The sequence below is a fragment of the Rhipicephalus sanguineus genome, chromosome 3, assembly GCF_013339695.2.
Source record: "Rhipicephalus sanguineus isolate Rsan-2018 chromosome 3, BIME_Rsan_1.4, whole genome shotgun sequence".
Classification (NCBI taxonomy): domain Eukaryota; kingdom Metazoa; phylum Arthropoda; class Arachnida; order Ixodida; family Ixodidae; genus Rhipicephalus; species Rhipicephalus sanguineus.
In genome coordinates, this window is record NC_051178.1 from 58,013,950 (window position 1) to 58,027,076 (window position 13,127).

The following is a 13,127-nucleotide window of genomic DNA, read 5'->3' on the forward strand; positions in this document are numbered from 1 at the left end:
CTTGGAGTACATCATGTGTGTACTAGGAGGCGCAGCGATGCAGATTGCTTATTTCCTCATCAGACCAGTGTAGTTTCCGTTCTAGGCCATCCTCAACCAGTATTTGTCGCATATGCTGTAAAGGACGAGATAGAGACAACGCCCGTTCCTGGGCCAAGCTGTTCTATTCTCCCCTCGTCTTTTTCTTCCTCTGCCCCCCGAACTCTCGCGGAAGCCGCCGAGCCCCAGTGCCGCTCTTGCTCTTCACACTCGGCCACGCTGCGGACCTGGCAAACAAAAAAGAAACAACAGTTCAGTCCAAACGGCGCAATCGTTTCTTGAAACGCGACACGTGCACTGCGAAGTTATTTCTCTTCCGCCGGTCGAGTGCAAAGTTTGGATCCGCGGTGCTAACGCGCCACGTGTTCTCTCCCAGGCGTTCGGTGATTGTGAAGGGCCCCTCGAACTTCGCGAGTAGCTTCTTGCCCACACAGCTGGCGCCCCTTTGAACCCACACCTCGTCTCCGATGTTGTACGTCGGGGCATGTCGCCGGCGGCGGTCATAATTGCACTTTTGTTTCTCTTGGGCTCCTGTGGCTCTTTTCCTCGCCGCAGCTCTGATCTTCTGGCAGGCGTCCGTACGGCTGTCATGGCGTGTGATGCTAACAAAAGCGTCTAGCTTGAGGACAGCTTTCAGTTGTGGCAGCTTCCCATATACGATTTCGTACGGCGTCGAGCCAGTCGATGTCTGCACCGCCGTGTTAACCGCATAGCCAGCAGCTCGAAGGTGGACATCCCAATCGGCCTCTCCTTTCTTCTCTACTTTAGTATACGGAGCGAGTCTTGCTTGAATAGTTTGATTGGTTCGCTCGATAAGGCCGTTTGCCTGGGGATGGAACGCAGATGCATAATGGTGCTGCACCCCCGCCTTAGAGAGGTACTTGTGTAGTTGCCGGCTACGGAATGTTGTTGCGCGATCAGATATCAACTTCTTTGGCAAGCCATGCCTCCATTCAAATCTTCGTTTCAGGAAACCGAATAGATGGTCAGAGGCAAGGGATGGTACGGCTGCCACTTCCATGTATTTGGAAAGATAATCCACAGCCGCAAGAATATAGCGGTTTCCAGCAGATGTGATGGGGAGCGGCCCTATGTAGTCGATGCCTACCGTGTGAAATATCTGATCGGGTACCTCAACAGGTGTCAACAGTCCTGGCTGGCACCCTGGCAGTCGCTTAAACTGTTGGCACGCTTCGCAACTGGCGACGTAAGAGCGCACATTGCTTTGCATTTTCGGCCACCAGAAGCGTTCTTGTAGTTTGCGGAGCGTGGCTCGTTGTCCGATGTGCCCTCCTTCGGGGTCGTCATGAATGGCCCGTAGTATTTCGGTACGCAAACATTTCGGAACGGCCAGAAGGTAGCGTTCTTCCGAGAGGTCCTTGTGCCACTGACGACGGCAGAGCACATCATTGCGTATTACAAACATCGGGTTTGTTTATGTACCCGTTACAGCCGCAATGATTGGGGCCAATTCATTGTCCTCTTGTTGGGCTTTGGGCATGTTTGCTTGAGCGAAGTAGATGTGATTCTGCCTACTTCCGTCCACACGGGTGAGAGGGTTGCGTGGCAAGGCATCGGCGATATTGTTCAAGACCCCAGCGCGATGACGCACGTCAAAATCGTACTCTTGGAGCGTAATAATCCACCGGGCAAATTTGTGCTTGAGCTGCTGCTTGGAGAACATCCATGTTAAAGCAGCATTATCTGTTACCACGGTGAACCTGCGTCCAAACAGATAGTGCCGAAATTTGTCGTCCACGTTCCCCACACCGCCAGACATTCCAGCTCCTTGGAGTGATAGTGGCGCTCGGTATCGGATAGCTTCCGGCTGGCATAAGCGACGATGTGCTCGACGCCGTCTAAATCGCGTTGAACGAGCACTGCCCCTAGACCGACTTGGCTAGCATCGGTGTGGACTTCAGTGGTCCAGTCATCATTAAAGTGACTCAATACTGGACAGAGAGTGAGCTTCTGCTTTATCGTCCGAAAAGCGGTGTCTTGCGCATCGCCCCATTGAAATTGGACGCCCTTCTTGAGGAGATCGCTCAGGGGAGCTGCAATCGAAGCGAAGTGGGGAATAAACCTCCGCAAGTACGACGCCATGCCCATAAATGATTGAACCTGCTTCAAGCTGGTTGGTGTGGGATAGTCTGACACTGCCGCGATGCGCTCCGGGAGTGGCTGTATACCGTCAGGAGAAATATTATGTCCAAGGTAGGCTATCTTAGACAGACCGAACTGACACTTGTCGCGGTTCAAGCGGAACCCCGCCTCGTAGAGTCTGTGGAGCACTTCGTCTAAATTTCGCAGGTGTTCGTCCTCGGTGGTGCCAACGACCAGGATGTCATCCAGGTAGACAACGCAGGCTCGGTTCTTGAGGGAGCCTAGGACTGAATTCATCGCACGCTGAAATGTACTGGGGGCCGTTCTGAGCCCAAACGGCATGCGATTGAATTCATATAAGCCTGATGGAGTGCGAAAAGCTGTCTTGCTTTTATCTTCTTCTGCGACGTTAATCTGCCAGTACCCTGCACGTAAGTCAAGTGACGAGAAGAATTTGCAGTGGCGAACTGTATCAATGGCGTCGTCGATACAGGGTAGTGGATAGGAGTCGGGCGTCGTACACTTATTGAGCTGCCTGTAATCTACGCAGAAGCGCATGGATCCGTCTTTCTTTCGCACGGGCACGACAGGGGCTGCCCAAGGACTTGACGAAGGCCTAATTATGCCTGCCGAGAGCATCTCGCGCACTTGATCTGCGATAACGGCGCGCTCCCTCTCAGCGTATCTTCGCAACGGCACGCATATCGGGGAGTGGTTGCCCGTCGGTATTCGATGCAACAACATTTTAGTGCCCGGGAGATCGGCTGTTGAGTCGGCTAATACCGCTTTATGACGAGACAGTATATCACCTAATGCAAGTGGACTAGGCAGCTCACCTCGCGGCGTTGGCAGGGCCGTCGCAGTAGTCTCGGTAGACGAAGACCGGAGCTCAATGTGGCCGCGGTCGATGGTGATCTGGATGTCATCTGACAGGAGAAAATCTGTTCCTAGAATCATGTCGGCAGGCAGGTCCTCGAAAACAGGAATGGCTGGGAGAAACTTTGTCCCCGCTGTCGTTCGAACGTGGACGTCAAGCATGCCCACTGGAGTCACGCTGCCTCCTAGTCCGCGAAGTGGTGGCTGCGTCCACGGGGAAATGGTGTCGGCAGCGTGACGCCGGTGCAGTGCCGTTCGTTCAGCGCCGGTATCCACGAGCGCGGACAATTCGCCGATTCCTTCGACATGTACTGGTAACAGTGGTGTTTGAAACGCCTGATATTGAATCCGGGAGTGCGGTTGTTGGCGGCATTCCTTGGCGTTGTGTCCAATACGGCCGCACGAAATGCAACCCCGTCGCGAGGAGGTGGGTGGCGGCGGATCGGGCTGCTGAGGCCTGCCGAAACTGAGACGACGTCTAGTACTCTGCTGGAGTTCCGCGGCCTTGTGAGCGAAGATAGTGGGTGAAGTCTCCGGAGACTGAGAAGACAGGATGGCCGCATGAGTAGCATCCCACATCCTGTCGACTGCGCCATTGTAAAGGACGAGATAGAGACAACGCCCGTTCCTGGGCCAAGCTGTTCTATTCTCCCCTCGTCTTTCTCTTCCTCTGCCCCCCGAACTCTCGCGGAAGCCGCCGAGCCCGAGTGCCGCTCTTGCTTTTCACAATGCATACATGTGGCTCCCATCTTATGCGTGCGGTATCAAGCAGATATATGAAACACAATTGTGAATAACTTTTTCTGTTGTATCTTTATGAAATATTTTTTTTCATTGCTGTGCTTCCGACATCTCTTAAATATCAAATAAAAAAGTATTTGTTCACGCCCGGAAAATCAATGCTCCTCACCACATAACGCTTCGCTGAACCGACCAATATGTTACGAATATGCACACTGTCGGCCAAGTGTATATACAGTAAAACTCGCATACATCGGAATCAAAAAGCATCCCCAAATAGTTCGATATACCCGTAATTAAAAACGTATAAAATGCCTGTCTGAAGCTTAAATATTCATTCTAGAAGGATCCGTTGATGGGCGTCTCGGACTGTCCCTCGAGACAATTGTTCGTTCTAAAGCTGCTGTGAAGCCGTTAAAGTTTTCCTGTTACTTATATTTCATCAACCTGGTCGTGTGAAACGTGTACGTATATCGGACCAGAGAACACTTTGCGCCACTGAAGCAACCTGGTGATATTCTTTCCGGCAACTAATTGCAGCCACAGGTAGCAAGCTTCACAGCGTGGCACTTAGTTTTCGTCGCATTACACCCCTGCGTAGCGGTAAAACTTACAAAGCAATTCCTTCATTGTGGAGCGCAAAGAAATTGTGCTGCGCACGCCGCCCATATTTTGACTCGTACCCTGCTTGTTCACGCCATGCTTGCTCTGCCCCTTGGATTCAATGCACTATATATTTACGTTATATATACACGCTACAAGATGACAGTTTCACTATAGTCAGCTTTATGGCATTGCAGCTGTGTTATGCCACAAAGCATGTACTGTGCATTACGGTATCGACGATTCGCTGTGCAGCGAAGCCCACCAGCAGGGGAAATCGTAACTGCCACATACGTTACCTGATGCTTTGTCTTCTTTAATTACAAAATAGCGCCCACGCCGTCTCCAGTCACCGTACGAGCATCCAAACGTCTAATAAACGCGTAAGTGCACAGCAAAGGTTTCTTCAATTCTTCTGCCTGTACGCAAACGAATTAGCTGACACCCTCTTCATTAGAGAACAGACCAAGCCACTTCTTGGAATAGTGTCATGGAGAAACTTAATTATGCCAACAGAGATTATTACAAGATACCAATGAATCAGGTGCCTGAAGCATGATCGCATATATAGTGAACTTGCTGCACAATTGCGACGAGCCGCTACGGATGTCTACTTCAAACGCCAGCTGCTACATTTCAGGTCAAATAATAAATGCGCAGATGATGGGTTTCTTAGCGCTGCTGATAGTCTTAACAATCTGTATCAATTCAAGCGAACACTCGCGATGTAAAATAAAGGACATACACAGAAATTTTAACGCAACGCACGCTCTCGAGTGCCTCAAGTTTCACCTCACTTGGCGACTTCCCTAGGGTATTTCTGGGTACACAAAGACGCTAGTTTTGCACGGTGGCACAGGGTAGCCACCATGAAATGTGCTTACACCGCTAACATTGGGCGATGTTTTGGCGGCTTTTTATTCTCGTGTGTCGCTGCGTGCGTCACCGACCTCGCTAGCGCTACTAGCGCCATTCCCTTTCCTCGGCCATACCAAGGAGGTTTAAAAGTTCTGGCATGGCCTCCGAGATTAGCCGGCGGCGCACCGTTGCTACGGCCGTTCCATTCGCACGCAGAGCGCGTAATCGGAGAAAGCGGGTTAACGACTCCCGCCGCCGCACCGCGGCGCGCGCTCCCCATGGCCCGCTTCCCCCAACCATGGTTTCCGAGATTGGCCGACGGTGCGCCGAGGCCATGCCCCGACGCAGGCACGCGCGGAGGGCGAAATCTCGGCAATCGCAGCCTCTGTGCGACGCGTAATAGAAAATTGCAACCCACATATGCGCCGACTAAAGGAAAAATGTCGCTTACTGGTGCTATTGCCTCTTCAATTCTGACGCATACTTAGGACTGCGGGGAGAGGCACATCGCCACAAGAAAGTTCGCTGATGCCATACGTTACGTTTTGCAACGCGCTGGTATTTTTCTCTCGGGGACGGTTTGTAGCAAAAAACACACACACGGAATAGACACGAGCGGTGATCGGTCGCCTCGCGTGTTGTACTGTGAGGCGACCGGTGAGTGAGGGACATGAGGCGACCTTAATACAGTGTTCTAGGTAGAGCTGTGCATAACAGCCTGCAATGCATAAGGTTTTTGACATTATGTATGGAATTGAGGTGAACGTAGTAACCTCTTTAGTGTACGTGCTGGAGCACTTGCACGATCGCGTTCAGTTGGCGTTCGTTGGGCATGCTACCGACCTCGCGTCGTGGAACGCGAAGGGGAACGCTACGCGCGTCTTGTCTTCCCTCTAGCCTGGCCGTTAATTCTCACAGGGCGAGCGGGGAACGGGGTCGACAGGCGTGCGAGAGGGCGCAGCGTAAGAGAGGAGAGAGAGGGGGAGGGGACGCGCAAGCGCTGGCGCTCATCGCGGCGTTGTGCAGGAGAGAATTTCGGCATGTGTAGCCCGCGTTTCAGAGGAAGGGTGGAGAGGGGTAGGGGAGAGGGGAAGTGGAGAGGGGTAGGGGAGGAAGGGAGAGGAGGGGAGAGGAAAGGGGACAGGGGGAAGGGGACAGTGTGAGTAGAGGGAAAGGGGAGATGGTGAGTGGAGAGGAGGCGTGTGGAGAGGGTATTCGCGTGCGCAGTAAGGGTGGACACGCCGCACACTACCACCACCACCACCACCACCGGATTGAACTCCTGTATAAGATGCTTCGCATCTAAAATGCATACCTATAGTCGGTGACAAGCTAAGAATAAAAAGTAAACTGTACCGCTGTCCATTTGTATTATGCGCGTCCAATTACGGCCGATCTTTACATTCACGTAACGTTTAAGACGAACCAATGAAAAATGCAACATGGCGCCGTTCGCGACGAGAGGCGAGGTACCGCTGCACCGAGACCGAGATCCGTCATTTCGAATTTACTGCGGTGTTTGTTTCTTCCAGAAGATGCTATTTTCTACTGTTATTCGCACGTACCCAGCATCGTCCTCGCCGGTCGTCATCCGATGCAGTAGAAGCCTGCGACTGTGCCGCGTTTGAAGTGCACCGAAGTGGCAGCAGCTCGGAGTGTTTTAGAACGCTTTAGCGCGTTCCGTCGTTTCCGCAGCGTCAATCGCAACACGGACTTGTGTTCCCTCCATCGCTCGGATACATCAAGCATATCGCCTGAGGGTCACCACATCAGTGATTGTCGTCGCGTTCATTCGTGTGCAGTGAGGTGAAAGTGAAGTCGGAATGTGCGCGTCTGTGTACGATTTACCGCCCGCAAAAGTCATGGCACTAGCGTTGCCACATGTGCGCGTGTGTGTGTTGCCTGGAGCTCGCGACATGGGAATCTTGGTGATCTATTGTGAAAAGCGCCGTGCTGGGCGCCTATATAAGCGACGTATGTGCGGACGAAGCGTGAGAGAAATAAAGCGACCAACGTAGCCCGTTAGCGCAACGCAATGCGAAAGTAAACAAACCATGGTGTGGAGAATATGCAGTGGTGTGTGATTTATAAGAAGATAATTGTGGTCATCTGATGCGTTTGTGATTATGTGACGTGTGTCTATTGGCGCAGTTGCGTCGTATCAACGGAATTTAGTTCCACCAGCCCAGAATGATTTGCTAGGTTGAAGTGCCCGTCGCGTAAGTATCGCGCTCGATGCACGAACGCCTTGCTATGAGAAACGCCGTGAGAAGGTAATCGTTGTTCACAAACCGTGAAATGATGCGCTCGCTATGACACGTCGATTGCATGGATCATGATCGTAACTGAAGTGACGCCGCTAAAACTATTATTCAGTGAAGAAAAAAGCTTTTGTTTTTAATGGCGTTGCATCATACTTCACGATATCATATTCGGAATCCTTGTTTTTGTCTAACGTGCGTTTTTTAGCATTTCGCGTGTATTGTGTGCACGTATTACGCAGTGATAATTTGTTTATATTAAACTCGTGAAACTTATAGTGCATAGACCCCCTTTTTAAGCGCTTATCCCTTCTTGTGAAGCCTCACCCCCTCACTATGCTTCACGAACAAATGAGGAGGGGGGAGCCGGAGAGCTGGGGCTTGACAATGTACGAAAGGAATGTACTTACTGATTGTGTCCACCGAGATTATCTATGTAGACATCTATATGTTTTCCTTCTTTTTCTTCGAGGATGCACGTGCTTTTTCTATGTCCGAGTGCATATATGTGATCTTTTGGCTCCTGATTTTTACATTTCTGCATTTTTTCTTATTTTGTTTTTTGGCGCTCTACCTGCACGGAGAACGATGCTATAAAAGCGCATCGAAGCCTCGTAAATTTTTCCCTTGATAAAGATCGGTCTCCGATCAAAACGTTGACAAATAAACTCTTTTGAGAAGCGTGTATCCTTTTCCTATTTGTCTTACGGCAACCGATGACAGCCTCTTCACAATCTACGTATACATATACCTTCCCACAGATACACACATATATAGAACGTAGGGTCCCCTCTTCTAGCGAACGTGGGCCCCCCTGCTGTAATTCCCAGTGGGGTGACGCAGTTATGTAATAAATAAATAATAAATTAACTAAAAACTTGAACGTTCAAGGGCTTAAGGGTAATGGCAGTGCCAGTGCAAGTTGTCGAAGCGAGAAGCAATCCCACGTAAAGCTTTTCGTCAATGCCAATTTAGCCGCGTGCACCTTTTTGGCGTGAACGGCAACGCACGCAATGGCCCCGACAGTTAAACGCCATGTGTGCTACACGCTTTTATTTCGTTGAAACAAGACGTCAGATGAAGCCTTGGCGTCTTCCTCAAACACGATTGCAAGCACAGCGACTAGAGACGCAAATGCGGTATTTTCGGCAACAGAAAAGTCGAAATTCTCAAAGGTGATCTCAGACCACTTCGCCATACTTCGCTTTGAGTCACAGTTGCCATAGTTACAGCAGTCAGTGAAGAAAACTGGCGGCGAGAGTTTCGCAAAAAAATTACAGACGACCTCATTAAACGTGAATAATGTCCCTGTTTTGTTCTGTGAAACCGTAAAATAACGATTCTTTTATTTTAAGTTTTATGTTAAATCTGGCATTCTTTGTTTTAATATCACATTATGTACTGCTCAGTAACATCGCCTTTGAGATGTACATTACTTTTTCATGTAGACTCCGAGATGAACGCGGCGGGGGGTGCGATTTAAACAACACATATATTGTTATGCTGACGCTGAAATCCGTGCCATCACAAGTTATTTTATCTAGCTTTGCTTTCTTTATTTCAATATCAGTGCAGTATTGCAAAATAAGGTTTATATGAGTGAAAATTATTGCCATTGTTTAGGAACTACTTCGTTTGTAGCGCGGAGGCATGCAAAATATGAACAGCGCGGCCTCGTGGGCGGAGCTTATATTTATTCTTAGGTTGTCACCGACTATACGTGTTGTCATATTTCGCGACAACTTGGAAAACGCCGTTCGGCAAGCTTGCATTCAACCTAGATGAAATATTCCGCGGTAGCAGCCTCTGTTGCCCAAATCGGCTTTTAAACCGCCACTAAAGTTGCATGCAAAAGCAAGGAGTAACTTTTTAATAACGTACCTGAACTTCTTTGTAGCTGCAGCAAGGCGTAGATGCACGTTTACTGCGTGCTACGTGCCAACACGGTTGATGTTGTGACTGAAATCGCACGCTGTGCCAAGCAGAGGAGCCAAACGAGCGCCGCACGAGCCTTGGGGAAACATCGCCATCTCGCGGCGCCCTTCAGGAGGCGACAAAATTACGCTTCTCCGCTGGGCAACGCGCCGAATGGGACGGCCGTAGCAACGGCGCGCCGCCGGCTAATCTCGGAGGCCATGGTTCTGGAGTGGAAGCTCACGCAACGCCTTGCTCTCAGATCTGGGAAACATGCTCTTTTCTGGTGGTGCCTACTTATAGATCAAATGGCTTTGATCTGTTAGTGTAAATATACGGTAATTACAAAATAAAAGATAGTTGTTGCCAACAACAGTAACCCATCGAGAGGAGTATTGGCGATTTATTTCCAATAAAATTTGCCATGACTTTGAGGCTAATTTTCAAAAACTAGTAACACAAAGACACACTTGGAACAGTACCTTATCCGTAAAAGTTGCCATATTAAACTCGCCTGGCGTGCGCGGAAAACGCTCGCTTTCCTTCGCCAAACGCCGACGGTTTATCGTGCCCCTACTAAGATGGCGGGCGCAGCCGCCATCTTTTGGTGGGCATGGCTTCACTCTTGCGCAACGCAATAATCGCCACTCCAGCAATATTTTTTAACCTCCTTGGGCCATACACTGACTGAATCAACATTCTTTTGTTGTCAGCCATCAACGCGTCCTGTTTGTCTGCGCGCTGGCTCGCTCAGCGTCCCACAGCGGCTTGCCCAATTTCTGTGACATATACGCGCTATGAGCTTTTGCTAACATATCCCGAACATCATCAGGCAAGAAGAGCGGAAAGAGCGAAAATTATACGTAAGCACTTGAAAGATTTTCCGGACACAACGTAAGTAGGCGCGGCCAAATACTAAAGCAACGACAACATGACTATAGCAGCAGTGGACTACAAAGGAAATCATAAGGTCAGCGGTTCGGTTAGAACGAGCTTCGCAGAAGAGGCGGAGGAAGCAGCCATTGCACTGGCCGTGACTCGCAGACGGCTGTGCGAAACGTTGCAGGAGAGCGTATATTAAACATAGCACTAAGAATATTGGCTAAACACAAAGAACAGCGAACAATAGATATCATCTGGGCACCCGCTCACTTTTTTTTTACCCGGCAATGAGGCTGCACACGAGACAGCTGGAGGACTCACAGACCGAGCCTCTGGATTGCTCTTGTCGAGCTAGGAGGAAGATGAGAGATTTCAGAGGACGATTACTGAGGGATCACGCAGTATTATAGGCTAAGCAGAAGAACTTATCCTCCGGCACACGCGTCATTGAACAAAAAACAGGCGGTGGCGTGGCGCCGACTTCAGACACAGACGTTGCCTAGGTCGGTAAGAACAGGAGCGCAGGCAGAAATTTTTTTTTCGACCGGGGGGGGGGGGGGAGAAGGGGGCACCTCCTTGATTTGAAGTAGGGGCCGGGAAGGCATATGCAGTAAGAGGGCGGACTTGAGCCACATGTTCTGGTCATCTCCGGAGGCCTCCATGAGGGGCAAATTCCCAGATGGGCATATGTGCAAGCCCGTGCTCCTCAGCTCCGATTTACAGATACAAACGCCCTTAATACGGCAGGCCGAAGACACCGTCAGGGCTCACGGGATCATGGCCGACATCTAAGTTGCGTCCCCCCCCCCCCATCCTCTGAAAGGGGGAGCGGGATCTTTCTGCCAATAAATATTGTTCATCATCAACCCACAACACGAACGTCGACGCGAGTCAGACAATGCAACCTTCGCTTGAAAAGTTGATTTTTGGCCCATGTCACCGGCAATTTTTAAATGTACACTTAAAGATGAAAAAAATACCTATGTATTAAATAATTTATATGTAATGGATACTACGCAATGTGTACACTTTTGAGATATCTTTATGTCGGCACGACTTGCCTTCCGTGAAAATTTACGGCTAAAAAAAAGCGGAAAGCCCGAGTGAACGCCGCCAATAGACACCTTAAAACCATATGATTTTACACCGTCCTTGACACGTTTCTCATGCTCTTATGCAAAAATACAAACAGAGCGTCATTGGTGACAGAACTCTCCTTGTTGCGTTTATCTTTGCTACAAGCGTTTGTCAATACTCATGAACTGTCATAGGAATAAAATACAGGAGGAAACAGCATTGTGGTGTTCTTCAAATGCCCGGGGCCTCTCGCACGTGGTCGGCGAATATTAATGGACAAAATTTTCATCACGGAGAAGGGCAGGCATACATACACGGACACTGCAGAAGAGATCAATAAAACATAAAGGCATCTCCTTCCCTTCACTGTGTTCGTGTCTGCAAGCCTGCCCTCTTTCATGATGAACCTCAACTTTCTGTCGTTCTGAAAAGAAAAACTCTGTTGAATAGGTAAATACTTGCATTTGGCCCGGCGCGTTAATAATGTTCGTGCCCGCCAACAGTATCAAGGTCCACAAGTTAACTTTCGAAGCTTTGAAGATGATGACTCAAGAGCGTAGCTTTCTCTGGAAAGGAGCCCGTGCCATCTGGACACACTCACCGAACCAGATGGAGGAACCGTGCAGCATGCTCAAAACACAAAAGGCAGGCTGAACAAGACACGACTTTTTATTTTTGACAAAATTCACAACATACTTATGTTACACTTCTAATCCGCGGTCAGTGATCAATCGATATCAAAGAAAACACGAGTCCACGCTGTATACTGAATACGGTAGCGACTATAACAAGTCAAAGAGCACCTGAGACGAGTAAGATAATAGAAACGTCACCAGCGTAGGCCATACGAATGAATCTCCTTTCATTGCATTTCAAGTCTAAAAATAACGCTTCAGCGCGGCCGATTCCCCCAAGGGGGTAGGCGTCCGAAAATCGCGCCAACTAGTTACACACGAGAAAAAATGGATAGAAGTACACGTGTATGTACACACAGCCATAAGTATGTAAATGTTAGCCTCTCTTTGTGAATGTTCCGTGCACTGTTGCAAGCGCTTACATTTAACACAATGGTAAACGAGCACATAATGGTACAATATCGTCGCCATCACTGTTTGGTCAACAGTAGCTACATTTATGAAGCAGCAGAAGTATTTGACAAGGAAAACTAGGTAAGTGGCATGCTTGTCACCCATTTTAATGCGAATGAAATCAACACTGATAATTCTAATTAAGGCTTCAGATGTCTAGTCAAACAGAAATTTTCGTTACGCCCTCAATATGCACCGTTTCTTCTGCCGACTAGAGTGCTTATACTGAAACACGTTTATTTAATTTCATAAAATTAAGGAGCTTTGAAACCACTTCAAATTCATCGATTCGGCAACTCACAACATAAGAATGAGATTACTATGCATGATACCACATGATGTATGCTCCTCGCATTTCCTTCAAGATGAAGGATGCGTGAAAAATGCTTTGAGCGACACACTCACCTTCAATCGGCCAAATAAACTACTTTTATAACTTATTGCTCGAGATTGTCAGGAAACCCTGGATGCCAGAAGCTTCTGTGATATAACAAAGGAACTCCACGACCATGCCACATTCAATGTACAGGAAGCAACAACTCGAGGATATAACGGAGGCTCATGAAACGATGATAAAGGGTCAATGTATTTTTGTATGAAATCTGCAGCGTAGATCAGGGCCCTCTCCAGTGCAAAATAAAAAAAAAATTAATAATGGTCGCCCCGTAAGTAGGTGGTCTGCAAT